The sequence below is a fragment of the Diabrotica undecimpunctata genome, chromosome 8 (assembly GCF_040954645.1).
Source record: "Diabrotica undecimpunctata isolate CICGRU chromosome 8, icDiaUnde3, whole genome shotgun sequence".
NCBI lineage: Eukaryota > Metazoa > Arthropoda > Insecta > Coleoptera > Chrysomelidae > Diabrotica > Diabrotica undecimpunctata.
Window position 1 is genome coordinate 20,951,709 of NC_092810.1, and position 15,171 is coordinate 20,966,879.

A 15,171-nucleotide genomic window follows, 5' to 3' on the forward strand; every position below is an offset into this window, starting at 1 on the left:
AAGAAAAACTACTTGGAGTTGGATTTATTGGAAGATTTAAAGATTACAAAGGAAACAAATGGAAACTCTCATTGAATTAATACTCAAATTGATCTAAATTGTACTAAATTTAAACCTATTTTTAAAAACTTTATTGCAGCTTCACCTCGTAGTGGGCCCAGCTCGGCTGTTTAGACTTCCTACACTGAGTACAACCCATTAAGAATTTATTAATTTCATACTTTGATCAACATTACTATTTTATTCTTCAATAATTTACAAAACTAGCTTGCTCAGTTTCAATTGATCTATAGTTGGCGTTAATTACACTCTCCATACCTCTGGGTAATTTAGATATACCATCTCCACAGTTGTATATTTCAACATCTCCCACTGTTGGCAGTTGGTCTTGAGTAATGCTTTGACATATTAATTTTATAGTTCTCTCATTGACTGTAGGTTTAACTGAATTACTTGGATTATACCCCATTTATACAATCTGCTTTCAATTTTGATTTTTAATTTTTAGTATTTTAATTTCATAGTTAGATTTCTTCTTTTCTACAGTATTGAGAGTGCTTGGTATACCCTTTTATTGTAGTCAACCACCCAGTGTCTAATATATTGTTTAGACTATTTCTTGCATTCATACTTTACGTCCACTTCAGTTGCCCTCAAACTAACACCCTAATTATTATCGACAGGTTTTAGTATGAGATCTGGATTATGCAACCTACTTAAAATATTCTATATAATTTAATATTTCATGTTGATTGTTGTAGTGTCAGTTGGACCTTTGGTCAATGCTTGGTTTCATAGAATTTTGAAATGTGCAGATCATATCTCCATGATTGTGATTGCCCATCCAAGCTGTCATATGTCACATGTCACCTTATCATTTCCGTTAAGACCAGGAGCTATTCTCTTTCCTGATGCCAACCATAATGTAGCTTCGCCTGTTTTTTTTTATATTTTAAAATGTTTGTCCTAGTGTAGTGTGGTGTAGTGTACAATTTTATGTTTATGGCATTCTATGATTGTTGGATAGGCCAAAATTGACGAAGTAAGTCTAAAACGTTAATCACATAAAAACTTTTATCAACCATCAACTTCGAGTTTTTTATCGAAGGTAATTAATTTTCTTTAGTTAAAAAGACGTTTCTTGGCTTATTTCAGATGCCCCTGAAGATGCTCTAGGAAGCTAAAGTACTTGGACAAGATTAAATTAATAAACTGTGCTTGATATCTGCCTTTTATTTGATAAAAAAAAATTTTTTTTGATAAATTATCGTAAAATAAACATTCTTTTTAAATATACTAAGAGTTGCTTTCCTGACAAATTAAAAAAGGTATAAATAAATATAAGTTTTATGGATCAGCGTATTGTCGTATTTTAGTTTTCTTTTAAATAAAGTTGACCTTGATAATTAATTATTAATTCAGAAAAGTTTGATATTTCATTTTGACATATGACAGTCAGTATTATCCTTTGTCATTTGGTACATCACCAAAATTTTAAATTCTGCTTTGTTAAAAGGTTAAACTGAACGTAAGGTTTGATGATAAATTGGTATAATTTAATTTGTAATAACGGTTTATGTGAAATAATAATAAATATGTTATGTTTCTCTTTAAAGCAGGAGTTTAAAATCATTTCTTTTAAAAATATTTTCACCCTTAAAATTTTTTAGGAAAGAAAATCCTTTCTTTATAACTAGTTAGAATTTTTTTAAACGGTATCCATTTTAAATAGTTAAGGAATTTTCTTATGTATTGTTGCGCAAGAAATATCTGTAAGTAATCTTGTCTATGTTCCCGCTATAAGCAATTATATATTGTTACAAGTGACACCCAACGTGCTAGGTAAATAAAAATTGTTACTTAAAAAGTTTACTAAACCCAGCAAAATTAAAGTTACCATATATAAAACACCAATAATGCCAGTGTAACATACGGGTCTGGCACGTTTTCACTTACACAGAACGACCAAGAATTGTTTAAACGTTTCGAGAGAAAAATTCTAAGGAAAATATATGGAGGAATCCAAGAACAGGGTTTGTGGCGTAGGCGCTACAACTTTGAGTTATATAAAAGTTTTGGGGAACCTGACGTTGTAAAATGTATTAAATTAGCACGCCTTCGATGGATAGGACATGTAATTAGGCGAGATGAAGATGCAACGATCAGAAAAATTTTCGACCGAACAAGACCAGTGGTAAGACGAGCCAGAGGAAGAACAAAACTTAGGTATCAAGATAACATAGAGGATGATCTAAAATCCATCGGAGTAAAAGGATGGAGAAGAGTTGCCAGAGACAGGGGCGAATGGAAGATTGTTCTGAAGAAGGCTTTGGCTCATAACGAGCTGTAATGCCACTGATGATGACAAGTTTACTGAAACATTTTTTATGATATGTAGTGTTATTTTACTACAAGATTTTAAAATACATGTAATTGTATAGTAGTAACAATCCTCTATAAATAATTATACATGAATGTCACTAATAGCAGTAAATAAAATGATTAATATAACATTTATTTTTATTGAGTAAATACGCCTACTTAACTAAAAATATTGCATTTACAGTCGCTTTGATTCAGTTATTAATGCTACCCACTTTTAATATCAATTTATTTATACAAACAAAAATATATAAAACAAATTAGTAAAATATACTGTTTTGTATAGGTATATTTATATTTAAAATATCGTTTATACGATTTTACGTATATTTATATTACTTGTCTATTTATACAGCAATATCCCATTTACAAGTAAATTAATTTTATAAATTAAAAGGGAAAATCCCAGTGGTTGTATACCATATTTTCAAAAAACTTACAATTAACCCATCAACGCCTTGTGTGATCACTTGGTTACGCAAACACGCCATTAGATAATGTTGATTGTAGCTCAACTTAACGCTAGAAATCTATCCGCAGCTCAAGTTTTCATTACTAGATGTCAGTGTATTTAATTTGTTACTGTATTACATTCAACAGTTTGAAAGGAAAGAATAGTATAGCTTTTGTGAATTCATGCGTATTAACGAACGTGCAAATTATGGAACCGAGATTTGAGTAAGTACTTAATGGTATTGGTTTATACTTACATGGTTAGTTAATGCTGCAGTGCAAAATTCGTGGAAACTTTATAAGTGTTCAGGAAGACCGACAACTAATTTAAATTTTCGACGTGAAATTGCGACTACTTACCTTACCAAATTTAGAAACCTTCCCATAGACCTGTAGAAATAGTCTATCTTTTAACAGAATCTCTGACAACATTAGGTACGATGGTATTAATTATCTCATTATACCTGTTAACAAAAAACGAAAGCGGTGCGCAGAAGAAGGGTGCTGCTCAGTAGGATGTACGCAGTGTGAGAGATGCGATATTGGACTCTGCATTGAATGCTTTGCCATATTTTATAAATTACTATTAGGTATTATTTTTTCTATGTCACTTAGTAAATATAATAATTAAATCACATATGATATGATATTATGATAATATGATCGATAGCTTGGGTAATACTCATAGCAACTGGTATTTAGCTATAAAAATCAAAATAATTAGCCAATTGTAATGGCCACAAATTAAGTGCATTCGTTGAAATATATGGTAATAAAATAACGTACGTGTTTGCTGCAGAGTAGCAAATAAAATTCCATAATGGTTTTCATGAAATGAAAATCAGTCGTGACATTGGGTAATTTATAGTTTCATGAATACTGAATTGCTTTTGATTGTAGTAGATTTTTAATACTATTTGCTAAACCATTGAAATAACTGCTCGAATCAAAAATAATAAAAATGTACTTCTGTAAAGATAACAGCAACTAACGGGCATTTTTCTCTTTTTTAACATATATTTTTCTTAAGATGTCCTCTTACCTAAAAAGTAAAATTAGTAAAGAAATAAAATTATAAAAATTGTCACCATAATTATTTATATTTTGTATTGCTTTTGTTTTATAAATTTAGGTGGACAACAAGTTATTTTGGAGTACGATCTGGAGCGCTGATAAAATATATTACGTTGTAAAATAAAGACTTTCGGTCGCATCCAAGTCGAAGACGTCTTACACCTACTGTATAAAAGAAACGTACCAATCAATAATATACAAACCATCGAAAACATCTACTTCCATAATCGAATAGAGGCAAAGATAAATGGAAAACTAACACAGTGTATACCAGTACAAAGCGGAGTCAGACAGGGTGACTTGTTAAGCCCACTTCTCTTGTACCGTTGTAAACCGGTCAAAAATTGAAATCGTAGGCTTCCACGGCCAGACTCAGAATTATAGTTTATTCGTCTTCCGGGTTTGGACCGTGTCATTTGTGAGTGACCCAAAAGTGGGTTCATCTCGACGTTTCGCTACAATTGTATGTAGCTTCTTCAGGAGAACAAAAAAAGAAAAAGAAAACAAAAGACAGGAAAATGGGTAGTTAGCAACGGTAACTCAGTTACTCAACGCAACCAGAGGCGAATACTAACTACCAAGATGGGCAATTGGTCACAGTAACTCAACTACTTAACGCAGCCAGAGGTGAAAACCAAATGACAGGACAGGGATTCACGTCCAACAGCTCAGAACACTAACGCGTCGAGAGGCTTCACGCCCCGCCTCTCGACGCGTTAGTGTTCTGAACTGTCCTGGCATTTGGTTTTCACCTCTGGCTGCGTTAAGTAGTTGAGTTACTGTGACCAATTGCCCATCTTGGTAGTTAGTATTCGCCTCTGGTTGCGTTGAGTAACTGAGTTACCGTTGCTAACTACCCATCTTCCTGTCTTTTGTTTTCTTTTTCTTTTTTTGTTCTCCTGAAGAAGCTACATACAATTGTAGCGAAACGTTGAGATGAACCCACTTTTGGGTCACTCACAAATGACACGGTCCAAACCCGGAAGACGAATAAACTATAATTCGGTCAAAAATTTATTAGTTTTTAAATGGTAAAATCATAGTTTAAAATTATTTTGATTTTTTCACCAGATAGTTATAGCGCAACCTCCATGTCAACCTACAAACCGTAACGTTAGTGTCAACATGCATCTCATAATATCTATAATAATAAGAATAATATAACCTATACAACACTAATACAATACAAGAACACGAGTCTTGAGATGCTATGTATTTTCTACCCTTTTATATGGAGTTGAAGCCTGGACCTTGACGGTGGCAACATACAAACGATTAGAAGCCTTCGAAATTTAGTGCTACCGCCGAATGCTCAGAATTTCCTATATCCCTCATGTTACAAACAACAGCGTGATCCAACGTATAAATAAAGATCTGCAAATTATGCGTATCGTGAAAATCAGAAAGATGACATACTTAGAGCATGTGATGCCCAATGAGAAGTATCAACTAATTCAACTAATTTTACAAGGCAAGATAGAAGGCAAAAGATCTCAAGGGCGCAGAAGGACACCGTGGTTGAAGAACATCAGACAGTGGGCAGGAACGACTACCATACATCTATTTAGAAGCAGCTGTCAACAAAGTTGTATGGACCAATGTGCCAACATCCACAGAGGATAGGTACCAAAAGAAGAGAAGAATACAATACCGAAAGAATAGAAATAAAAGTTTTGGGTCAAGATCCACACTTGTTATATATCGAAATAACAAGCCGTAGTCCTTTCCAGTATTGAAAGAACTAAAGATCATGAGTAGATCATAGTAATCTGTAATCGATTTTGGTCCTTTTCCCATTCACTCTTCCGTTCTGAGCTGTGTTTCCAAGTTTTCTTTGTATTTCTATCTCCTTTAGTGTCATGTCAAAATCTATATATGCTGAATGTTGTTTATTTCTTGTTATCTATTGTGCAATAAGCGTTTCTAAATCCTGCCTGTTCCTGAGGCTGATAATTATTTAGTTTGTTTGATAGTTGCAATGCAATTATCTTCACAAACACCTTATACATGCTAATGGGTCTATAATTTTCTATTTTATATTTATCTTTCTTTCTTAATATCATTTTTCAAAGAGTATTTAACAAAGCTATAGGTACATCACAGTAATAAAAATAATTTCAATATTTTTCATCATGTGTTGTTCTCTTGATGTTTTCCAAGATGGCGTCCAATAATCAAGTCGCAGTTTTAACAGAGGAACTAAATATTCTAAAAAAGTAGAAACTACTTGACATAATAGTGAATTTTAAGTTACCACTGTCCAGTTCTAATCCTCAGTTATCAGAGTACATTAATAGATTACCACAAAACAGTTCAGAAGGATATTAAAGCATTCAATTTGAAAGATAACCTAGACGTTATTGTGCGTGATCAGTGCATAAAGACAAACAAGGAACTAAATAAAATGAAAAGTGAACTTTTCATAAGTAAGTGAACTATCATTCCATGTTGAAAAACGTATGGAGGAGCAACAAGATTTAATTTCTTTATTAAAAGAGAAATATAATACAAATTCGGCCATAGCCATACCAACGTCATCCAGCGAAAAAACTCTAAATAAAACAGACCCGACAAGAACCCATAAAATTTTCATTAAACAAACACACAAGTCAACCTCATTCATACATGAGTAATAAACAGAAAGAAAATGCATAAAAACAATCTAAAAACAGGACACTTATCTTGGAATACCTAATCAAAAAAAGAAAATAAATACAAACCGATTATTGGAAGCAATGAATCGTCTCGCATAGGTATTAATATGAAAGTCGATGATCTAAAATAATTATTGGATGAAACGGTACCCGATATTACTTTTAACTGCGTGGAATGGAACTACTTTCGACAATATTGACGAAGCCTACAGACCTAAAATTTGGCTAAAACAAGCTGCAGTTAAGAGATTTAACTTCAAAAGAAATTTTCAGCACATAAAGAAGACGGAGGAAGAAACCTAGATTCTACAAACTTTTATCAAAATAAACTAATTCGACAAGTAAAGGTACTGTTAGCATATTTCATGTTAATTTGCAATGTATTTCAAATAAATTCGATATGATCCATGCTTTCCTTGCAGATCAAAATTTATATGACGATATGTTTTTGGGAGCACTGGCAAAGTAGAGAAAAAAAATTAAAATTAATTAGCATCATCCGCTTTTCAGTAGCTAATGTCTTTTATAAAGTTAAAAAGTAACAAGATAGAGTTGCAATTTATGTAAAGGAAAATCTTATGTATTCTTCTCTTAATCTAAATCAATATAATGTAGAGCAAAGTTCAGAGTTTTGTACAATTTATGTACCTTCAATAAAAACCAATATTTTACCTGTATACAGATCGGGTAAGGGTGACTTTGACTTATTTTTGGTGAATTTTGAAAATGTCATAACATCCTTGCTTAGTGAAGAAGACAAACTTATCATACTTGATGATTTCAATATAAATTTTAAAATTGAATCTGATCCTTCTTTTGATATTCAAAATCTATTAACATTTTTTGGTCTGAAAGTAACTATAAACGATTATACTAGAATCACATCCCAGTCCAGTAGTTGGATCGACAACATTATGCTAAATTTTTCTGAAAATATCTACAGAGTGGGCGTATTTAAACCTTGTTTGTCTGACCATCATGCTCCATTTATATTTATTGACTCTGTGTATAAAGTTCCAATATTTCAACGGTTTATTACTTCATATGACATATTCGGCACGTATAATCGGCAATTATAATTTGCTAAAAAGTAAGCTTACTGTGATTTTACAACAAAATCACAGTAAGCTGAAACAATACAAGATCCAGTTCGGTACAACCTGATCTACCTCCAGACGAAATAAATCAATTTTTTATTGTAATTGCAGAGAACATAATTACATCGCTTCCCAATATTAATATCGATGTGCTCTTCAATTACAGCAATTATCCTTCTCCGAGGAGGTCTTTTTTTTCGTCCCGTTGTGGAAGAAGAGGACCCTGAAATAATGTCCCGTTGTGGAAGAAGAGGACCCTGAAATAATAAAGTCTCCTATTGTAGGGAAATTGTAGGTACGTTCATGAAATTATTAGCAAAATTTTAGAAGAAACTTAGCAAATAGTTTTTTCATCTTCCACTTATCTTATTAATTTATTTCTATTAACTGGAGTTTTTCCGAAAGTACTAAAATACTTAAAAATACTATATATCTATAAAAAAGTGATTCCTCAAAAACTGACAATTACAGACCCATAAACATCGTTTCTACTTTTGAGAAAGTGATTGAAAAGGTTATCAAACAACTTTATTCATATTTTGAGTCAAATAATTATTTTAGCAACTCATGATATGGATTCATAAGTGCTCGTTCTACTACGAACGCGGTATTTAATATTGCGAGCAAGGTGATTGAGGGGCTTGAACGCGGCGATCGCATAGCAATTTCTCTTTGAGACTTGTCGAAAGCTTTTGACTGCGTTTCACACGACATTGTGCTCCACAAATTAAATTACTATGGAATCAGAGGTATCCCTCTTAAGTTTCTAACTTCTTATCTATGTGGCAGACACCAGGCGATAGTGTCTAAAGGTCATCTCTCCGATTTTTTATCCGTAAAACATGGAGTCCCACAAGGTTTGGTCTCCTAAATACATATCTCTGTACAAATCCATACAATTCGCAGATGATACGACATAAGTTATATCAGGAAAAAATAATGATGATTTAAAAATGTCTCATGAGGAACTTTCTACTAAATATAGTTCATGGTTTGCTGCAAACAAACTAAAACTGAACTCTGATAAAACGCAAAATTTGATTATATCTGCAAGTAATTTACATAATGATCCAGATAACAAAGATATTGTTAAACTATTGTGTATAACCATAGATAATCGACTGAAAAGGTCGGCTTATATTTAATAACTAAAGAAAAAGCTACCTAGTTCATTATTTATTATTCACCAACAAGCAAGGGTTGTCAACTTTGAAACATTAAAAATGACATTTTTTTCTTTATTTCACTCTTACCTAAACTATAAATTATTAATCATATGGCTCAATTTAACAAATGTGCTTCAAATTTTTAAAAATCTATCAAGTTTTAGCAGGGGTTAGTTATCTAGAACACTGCCGACCTTTCTTTATCAAATTCAAAATTATGTCGCTACCTACTCTGTTAATTTTTTAAGTTTTAACTGAAATTTACAGAAAACGGGCATATTCAATAAAGAAGTCTGATGTTCACGTTCACAATACGCGAAACTGTCGCTACTTACGAACAAATCTATTTCTAAAACTTATACAACATTTTACCAAAAAGTAATAAACAGCTAAGCTGTAATAGTTTTGAAAAAAAACTATGTTTTACTGCTCAGAAGAATATGACTCATTGCAGAATATCCACTGAACCATTCTTTAAGTAATTAATGACTGAACTGCTTACCGTGTCTTTGCCATAAATCTTTTTCTGTTTAATATATGTGTTCTTGTTAGTGATATATTTAAATTAAGTTTTATGTTTCTTTTTTATATACTATGTATTATTTTTTACTTGTAGCAAAACGGTCAGTGGTTAAATAAATAAATTCTAAACTCTCTATACTTTATCAGATCTAACGGTACGTTTGTAACTGAGACCATCGCATCGAATCCTCGCCTAGAGCATAGCAGTGACAGTCAATGCTCGCATTTAAAATAATTGAATTATTTTATCTGGCGATTGATAATATGGTGGGATCCTATGGTCGAAGCGAGGGTCGGCGCCTCGTTGTAAGCGCCCACTAATAGCATTTCATCTTCACCTGGGGTTTCCTTATATATCTTAGTGCTAACTGCATTTCTTATGTACTTCTCTGTTATTTCTCGTTTATCATTAAATCAATTTTTACTATTTTTCGGTGACTTTCTTCTTTAGGTGGAGGTGGTTTTGCGTCTGAATTTGTTTATTTTTTATTTTATCCGTCCAAATACACGTTGTATTGCATAAAAGTTAATTATCTTTACAAGACAATATATTCATATATACACATATATTCTATAATAACGTTTTAATTGCTTTTACTATAAAAGCTCTTGACATTTTTTTTCTTTTCGAAACAGTAAAAAAAATAATCTAACCCACCAGTCCGACGCCTTTACTAACAGCCCTCGTCCAATAAAACGAAACACCAACTCGAAAAACCCCTAATTCCCTTAACAAAAACCGCTACTAAAACCAGTAACAAAAACCTAACCATAAAAATTTATAGACGACATTGTCGCAAAAAATTCCATAGTAGACAAGTAAAAAATTAAAAGGATTCATTTTGGTTCGACAATAATAAGAGGGATTCTCATTTCGAGCATCATAATCCGAAGTCAAGAACAACAAAAAGATCTTTAGCCGGAGCAGAAAATATGCGAGGTATGTGGGAGTGTTTTCGTATATTTTGGGAAAACTCCGCTTAAACTGGAATAAAGATGAGAGATGGTTATTTGTTAATACAGCGGCGTCAAATAAAATGGGTACATTTGGTGGTTAATTATATTTATGGGTGATTGCTTTTAACGAGAGGTGTGTCCAGCTTTTAAAATAAAAAATAATTTATTGGACACTATATAGGTATATTAAAATTATGATAAAAATGACAAAGGGTTGTTTAAAATAGAGCATTATTTAAAAATCAAATACGTTAACATCGTTTTATTACTTTTGGTGGAAAAACGCCACAATTTTACTTGTTTTTTCGACAATTGGATTTCCACTTCATAAATCGTGCTTAACCCATTAACAGCTAAAGGTGCGTCTACACATCCTTTTCATTTTTATTTTTTTACATACTGCTAAAATACTTAGTACTCTGACAAGTATTTACAAACATTCTAGCATGTTTGTTTTATCTTTATAACCATATGTACTTGATTTTAGATAAAAAAACTGTTTTACAATTTGTGAAACTAATACGATTTTTCAACTATTTAACAACATCATAAAGACAATAATTCTTTCCCTGATTTCATCTGCGCTATTTTCTTTCTTGTTGAAAATGACCCCCAAATATTTGCAGGATTGCACGCCTTTGATTTTGTCGTCTTCCAAGACTAGGTCACATATTTCATCTGTTCCCACTGAGAGATATTCACATTTTGTCAGATTCATGTTTAGACCTGCCACCTTATATTCTTCTTGCAGTTTTCTTACCATATAGCTAAGATCGTAGCTGTCTTCGGCAATTACTACGTGGTCATCCGCAAAGAAAAGTGTATATAGCTTGTTTTCTTCCACCGTTATTCCCATGTTTCTACATTTTTTTACCCATTTCACTAAGGATCTGTCCAAATAGATTTTAAATAAGGTGGGTGACAGACAGCAGCCTTGTCTTAGTCCCTTTGTTGTTTGAAAAGGAGAGGTGATTTTCATGTTACCCATTTACCCAGATTACCCAGATGAAATCAGGGAAAGAATAAACAATGGCAGAGCAGCGACCCGTACCTTAAACTCTCTTCTCTGGCAAAAAACAATTCGACGAGAAACCAAAAAACACATTTACGGTAGTATAGTCCAAAGTATTACACTTTACGGTTCGGAAGTATGGGACGTCACCAAAGCTAATAGAAACAAACTTATGACGACAGAAATGAATTATCTGAGACGAAGCTGCGGTAGATCAAAACTGGAGAGAGTTAGAAACGAACAAATGAGAAACGAAATGAAAATGGAGCGAAATATCAATGATGACATAGAAAGAAAACAATTAATCTGGTTCGGACATGTTAAAAGAATGCCAGAGTACAGATGGCCTAGAAGAGTACTGGAATGGATCCCTCCTGAAAAAAGAAAGAGAGGACGACCACGGAGAAGTTGACCCAACGATATTGATGAAGCAATGGCGGCAAGAAAATTAGAAGAGGCAACTGCATCTGACAGAAAAAGATGGAAATTGGAGGCGGAGAAGCGGCGACAGCCGTAATAAATCCGTTATTATATATATGAAGACAATCATTTGTTATCGACTTTTTGACTAAACGAAGATATATGTTATGATAACATAGCTTCAGAATACTATTAGGCTTCATTCTAAATTGCATACTTGGATGCAATTTGGTCTGGAATTTTTCAATTTTGATTTAAATATTGAGGGTGCGCGTAAGCACCCTTGGCGCATAACGGCATCAGTGACGATTGATGGCCATTGAGACATCAACCGTCGACCAGTTTGTCAGTTACATCTGTAATGCAATTGTAAGCACGGGTAACAGCTTCTCGTAACTGTGAGGTGGTTTATATTACATAAATAAGAACTAAAAATTCTTAAAACAAAGCTTACTTTGGACTAAAGCAGCTCTTAACATCACACATAATCAGCAGAAGAACCAAGATACTAATACATGAAACTCTTATTAAACATGTCCTAAAATACGCGTCAAAGACATGGACTATGGTAAAAAAAGGCGAAGAACTGTTAGGCCTCTTTGAAAGAAGAATACTTAGGCACATATACGGAGGAATACAAGAAAGCGGGATATGACGCAGGCGCTACAATTTTGAGTTGTATCAATGCTATGAAAAATGCAACATCGTCCGGTGTATTAAAATTAATAGACTAAGGTGGTTAGGACATCTTGAAAGAATAAACACTGGAGACCCCCAAACAAAGATATTATATCAAGAGCGAGTAGGAATCAGGATGAGAGGCAGGCCAAGATCTAGATTTAAAACTCAAGTCGAAGATGACTTGAGGAATCTAGGGGTCAGAAATTGGAAAGCCAGGGCGAAAGATAGGGGGGAATGGAGACTAGTTTTTAAAAAGGCCAAGACAAACACAGGGTTGTAGAGCCAAAGATGATAATGAAAAACTAAAAATATTTGTTTGTTGCACATAAGGGAATATTTAAAGTGATTTAAAGGTGAGTTGTCAACTCTTTTTGTTTTAAAATTATCTCTCTAGCCTGAAATTTGGTTTTTTTTATCACAGTCAATATGAGTCAACCAAGTACTTCTGCAATGTCAATGCCAGAGCCAGAAGCGACCATTTGGACCTTTAACTGCACAGGAGATGTATGATCGAACACGACCTTTGACAACTAAGGAATTAATTGCATATATTGAAGAAGATTCAGATATAGAGAATGCAGATGAAGTAGAAGTTACATATATCTCTCCTAATGTTATTGAAATTACTGATGATGAAGACCTAGATGATAACCTCATTGAAGAAGATAATATTGATGCAGAAATTGCTGGAACATATGAAATTTACGTTTCGACAGCAAGTGATTCTGAAGAAGATAATATACCACTCAGTAAAATTCGCAATAAAATGCGAAAACCTAATCAAAATAAATCGAAAATTTTACCAAAATGAGAAACAAACACTACTCCAGCATTCTCGACTCATCCTAAAAGAAATAACAATCGTTTATTAGAGAACATCAAAGCCAGTCATGAAGGAAAGTCGCCCATCGAAATATTTTTATTATTTGTCGATGATGAAGTCACAAGTCAGATTATACATTTTTCAAATACTTATGCAGCACAAAACAATCGTCACAAATTCGATATGAATGAAGCTGAATTAAAACGCTTCATCGGCATCTGCATATTATCGGATTATCATACTTTGCCACAATGTGACATGTATTGGTCGAAAGATGAAGATAAGGAAGTAGCCATTGTGAGGAAAACCATGTCTAGATATAAATTTCGATGAATCAAACAAATTATTAATTTGTTTGATAATACTCAATTAGACAAAGATAATAAATTTGCTAAACTTACTCCTATCTTTTATATGATGAATGTAAAATTTTTACAATTCGGTATATTCGAACATAACCTTTCAATAGACGAGGAAATGGTACCATATTTTAAATGTCATTCATGTAAGATGTTCATTCGGGAAAAGCCTGTAAGATTTGGATTTAAATTATGGTGTCTTTGTTCACATACAGGTTATTTATACAATCATACCATATGGAGGAAAACAACATAATAATTTTGATTCAGGTAATAGTTTGAGAAAGACGGTAGCTTTAGAGTTACTTTCTGTGGTTGACACACCCCAAGAGCATCGAGTCTTTTTCGACAATTTCTTTTCTTCTTATGCTCTTTTTACGACACTGCAGGATCTAGGCTTCTTTACCACAGGTACTATAAGAGAAACCCGTACTGCAAAGTGTCCATTACAGAATAGCAAAACGTTCAAAAAGACGGCACGGGGAACATTTAAGTCTGCATTTGATACTGTGTCTAAAGTTTTACTTCTGAGATGAAATGATAATTGTGCTGCTACGGTAATAACAAATACCTGCACATTACTACTGTACTCTTGTTCAAACAGAACGATACATTCGGAAAGAACACAAAAATATTCTCGTATCTCAGCCTAATGTAGTAGCCGAATAGAATATGTTTATTCGTGGTGTGGATTCGCACGATAATGGCTTTGCTAATGACCAAATCAGAATGAAAGGCAAGAAATGGTGGTGGCCTCTATTTATGATTCTTATTGGTAGCACAGTCATAAATAGCTGGAAGATTTACATTATTGCAAATGATAGTAAAATATCACAATTACAATTTCGATCACTTCTAGCAGTATCACTTATGAAATTTGAACGTTGTGCTGAAATAGTGAACACAAAAGTAGCTGCTCACTCAGGTTGTAGACGTTACTTTAAAGATAGTTTGCCTGGCGATGTAAGATTTGACAATATTGGTCATTTGATTAGAAGACACGATACAAGTGTATGAAAGAAATGTAGGTTATGTAAAAGTCAAACTTTATATTTACGCAAAAAATGTAAAATTCATCTCCATGCCGAATGTTTCGGTTCGTTTCATACAAAATAATAATTATAATTTATGTATAACAGTTTTGGCAATGGTGCGTACACGCACCTTAATTTTTTAGACGTTATAATTTTTTTGTTAAAAAATCATAAATATATCTTAGTTAAGGCATTTTTAACTGGTTTCAATAAAAAAATTCGGAAAAATTATTGTTTTTTATTGCTTGGCCGTTAAAAGGTTAAAATTTTGACGTGATAACGTCTTAAATTAGGTTGTGGCTCGGAGTCATTTAAGAAAAAGTGTAACGCCCGCTCACGTCTGTTACAGTGAGTCACCGAACGAGAGAGAGGCCCGCCGGACCGGCGAATGCCTTGCGTCTCTCTCCCACTCAAACATGATCGGTCCGCTGCGCGCGGCACTAGAGAATTAGGCGCGTTGAATCGCTAAAGTTGAAAATCGTTGAAAGTATCGTCAGCTGTGTCTGTAGTGAAAATGTGGAGTGCTTAGATTCGTCA

The 15,171-nt window shown here is 33.2% G+C and overlaps 1 long non-coding RNA gene across 1 annotated transcript in view; it reads right to left on the reverse strand.

Annotated features, from left to right (window-relative positions):
* Positions 1–3,739: 3,739 nt before the first annotated feature.
* LOC140448321 (uncharacterized) overlaps positions 3,740–15,171 on the reverse strand; it is a 129,302-nt gene continuing 117,870 nt past the window's right edge. Inside the window, exon 3 of the long non-coding RNA XR_011951684.1 lies at positions 3,740–3,877. This is a non-coding gene — a long non-coding RNA (uncharacterized lncRNA). The remainder of the gene's footprint in view (positions 3,878–15,171) is intronic.